We start from the raw sequence: 3,692 nt of genomic DNA, 5'->3' as shown, positions 1-3,692 counted from the left end.
TAATTTCATTTTGAGTCAGATTTATAGTGTTTTTGTACAGTTAGTGTGTGCAGAGAAAGATGTGTTCTAATTTTTAAATGAGGAGTTAGTATATATTTAACAGAGTGTATTTTTGGGAAGGATATTATCCATTTGGCCAATTGTGTTTTGTAGGTGTGGGTCTGTGTTAAGAGTTTAGAAAAAGTATCTGAAGTATGGGTAGGCGCTTGTTAGCGACTGTAAAAAACTGTAATTCAGTAAAATAACTCTTTTTGGGGGTAGGGAGGGCTTAGCAAACAGTCGTGTTCACTGACTTTGAAATTGACTACTGTAACACCTTGCAGTCTGATGCTATTTTGCTCTTTCACGCTAACCTTATTGGAGACGGGTGTCCTCTCGCCCCCTTTTTGCACCATCATGTATGTGAAAGTGTGTAAAGAAGAGGAGAGAAGGCGAGGTGAGACGAAGGGGGGGAGAGCCTTTGATGAATAACTGCGGTACTGATGCTGACAGCACACTTCAGTAAGAGACCGTGTGTGTGTGTGTGTGTGTGTGTGTGTGTGTGTGTGTGTGTGTGTGTGTGCGCGTGTGTGCGCGCGTCTGTTTGTGTGTCTCTGTCTATCAGACGAGAACCAGGGATCCATCAGTACTGGTTCTGCTGTCGTCATATCTGCTTTTAAACCAATTCCAGCATTCATTCCCGACTATTTGAAGAGTTTTTGATGAATGGGAGTTTCCCACCATCCTGACTCTCGCTCCTTCTTCTTCCTCCCCACCTTTCTCTCTTAAGACTCGAGCACCAGCACAGGCTGACACTGAGCAATCTTGATTTTCTCATCTGTTCACTACACGGGCCCGTTTTCCAATCTCTAACGCACCACTGATTCCTCCGAGAGACAAACACACATGCCATCGTGCTCTTTCTCCCTCTCTGTCTCTCTTCTGGCTCCAGGCTTGAACATTATTGCCAGTGTCCTCTCATTAGGTGGGTGGAGTGGGGGCACGTTTAGCATCTTTGCCAGATTGAGCTGAGCAAATACAGCTTAAATTGGGGCTTCATATCTAGGAAACATCCATACATCACCATCATCATCACCATCATCATCATCCCCACCATCAGGCTCCTTTCCTTGCCTCTCCACTCTGTTCCTCCCTCTCCACACAGTTTAATGATCCTACTATTCACCGAGCGTTTCCTTCATTAGCATTTCAGTAACGTCGCAGCCGCTGGGAACAGCGTATTGATGTGAGAGCCTTTTTCAGTCCATCATATTAAGGTGCAAGGAGAAATCATACGATCTGTATGATTTCTCCTTGCTCAGGAGTACAAATCATTACCATTGCATCTTCATCTGCAGGGGTTGCGTATTATTGCCGGCAGCTCGACAATTACTGACATAACTCTGAAGTTTACTTTTCAAAACAAAGCGTTTGAGTTTTTAGGTTTCAGCTGAACACACTGTGGGGCTGACCATTAGGTCAAATGATGGAAATGGACAAAAGGTGCAAGCCACCAGTAACTCAACTGTGAATATGCCCAGTTGGATGTGTTGTGCTCAGTCAGCTAAAATTAACAATTAAAACAACTGGTTTGGCTCAACGACTGCATTAGTTTTTTGGGGGTTTTCGCCCTTGTATCATTGCCAACAAAGCAAAGCAGCATCAGGGAGAATTCATTTCTTTTGTTAGCTATTGTAAACTTAATAGAATCACAGATGTAAGCACAGAAGCACATTTTCAACAGTACTGCACGATGAACAGAAAACACAAAGTGCAATCTCAGTGTAGTAAAATAGAGCGGGTAGAATAGAAAGGGTGTTTAATAAAAAATTTAGTCTTTGGGGAAACTTTTGCTTGACAGAGCAATTTGCAGTTTAATGTCACCATCACTCACCATCTCCAATTCAAATCACTGAAACGTATCTGCCGGCTGCATTTTGTGAGGTTGGTGCCTTTTGGTGCATTTTAATGGAATGATTTGCCAAATTATATGGCTACCTGTGAGGTACTGCTCAAGTTTTCACATCAGCATCATTTTGTGAGTGAAATCAGGCACATAGTACTAATTTCTTGGCCTGTGTCATGTACCCATGTAGTTTTAACTTAGAAATTCACCCTCTTGCACAAGTATGTGGTGTGGCTATGGCAGTGGGGAAAAAGTGAACTTTGAGGTTTACCAATAGTCTAATTTTAACCTGTAATAAAATCCAAAGGGAGGAGAGAGAGGAGGTGGGTCACTCTGTCTATGTCCAAATATGTAGGTCTGCATTTGTGTGTGTGTGTGTGTGTGTTCGCTTACATACATTGTCTGTTTTTTGTGTGTGTTTTTTATAGAAGAATGAACACATTCCTGTGTCTGCATTGACTGAATTCCCATAATCCTTTTCTCTGCACAGCCTGGGAGCCACACAAATGTGTGATTCTAAATCCAGCTTTACCAACTCAAGACCATTTGTATAACATAAAGATTAAGGATGACATCAAAGTACTTCTGGGTCCCCTTTGTCACTAAGCTGTCTTATCCAGAGTATTTAACTGCGCTTTATGCAGCTTTTAAGTGTCAGAAAGAAATGTGCTGATGCCTGAGCCACATTGTTAGACAATAGATTCAAGGGGGCGGTTAACTTAGTGAACTACAGAACTATTTTAATGAAAGTTAACAATAGTTTTGTTTTTTTAAGATAATTTTTTATTATTCTATATTTACTGCTGTGGCAAATTTAGCAGTAACTCATTATGCTGACATTCTTCCTATTGTAACCTGATCACTGCAGTTCTAATGTGCATTTTAAAATATGGAAACAGGACCCAGAAAATCCTCTAAAGTTGGGTTTTGTTGGTGCTTAAGGGTGAAAAACAGAAGGAAACAACATGTAAAGAAGGTCCAGCAATTCCATGCAATCATCATAAACCGTATTTAATCTAAAGGACTATTAAAGCGGTGTCCTGAGCATCAGACACAGGCCATCACACTGATTCAGATTAAAACTGGATCAAAAAAAACAAACAAAACCCCACAATAAATTCTTGCTAATGTCCTCATGTGTTGTCAGATAAATGGTAAATGGCCTGTATTTATATAGCGCTTTACTAGTCCCTAAGGACCCCAAAGCGCTTTACATATCCAGTCATCCACCCATTCACACACACATTCACACATATAGATAATAAAGATAAGAAAGCAAGATAAGTTGCCTTCTTATCTTTTTTTTTCTTTTTATCTACACGTGTGTTACACTGCGTTTATATTTAAGTGCATATGTATGCTATGACTCTATATATCTGTGGGGTTTTTTTTTTTTAACACTGAGGTGATCCTGAGGAGGAGATAACACAGAAAAAATGTGAGGATGTTACTCATGACAGCGCAGGACAGCGAAAAAGATGACACGTGGGCAGCGTAAGTGCGTGGCTGAGCAGAAATGAACGTGTGTGCATTAGCTCAACCTAAACCCACGGCAGCTCCGCGTGACACCACCTGGAGGCACTGCCACCACCCTCAAGGCACCTTGCCAAAAAACGCATCGAGTATTAACAGAAGATCAAAACAGAGGACCAGTAGTGCAGCCTCAGTCCACGCAGTGCTGCACTGTACACTAATGAAGCGCGTCCAGATGTAGAGGTCAGCGGCGGTTGCGTAATAATCCCCTTCTTTCTGCTCCCGTATTTGGCAGCAAGACATCAAAAAGGTAGCAGCTCTGGGACTCCAGCTG

The sequence above is a fragment of the Pundamilia nyererei genome, unplaced genomic scaffold, assembly GCF_000239375.1.
Source record: "Pundamilia nyererei isolate P.nyererei 1_Seehausen unplaced genomic scaffold, PunNye1.0 scaffold00159, whole genome shotgun sequence".
Taxonomy (NCBI): Eukaryota; Metazoa; Chordata; class Actinopteri; order Cichliformes; family Cichlidae; genus Pundamilia; species Pundamilia nyererei.
This window is presented reverse-complemented; position numbering follows the sequence as displayed.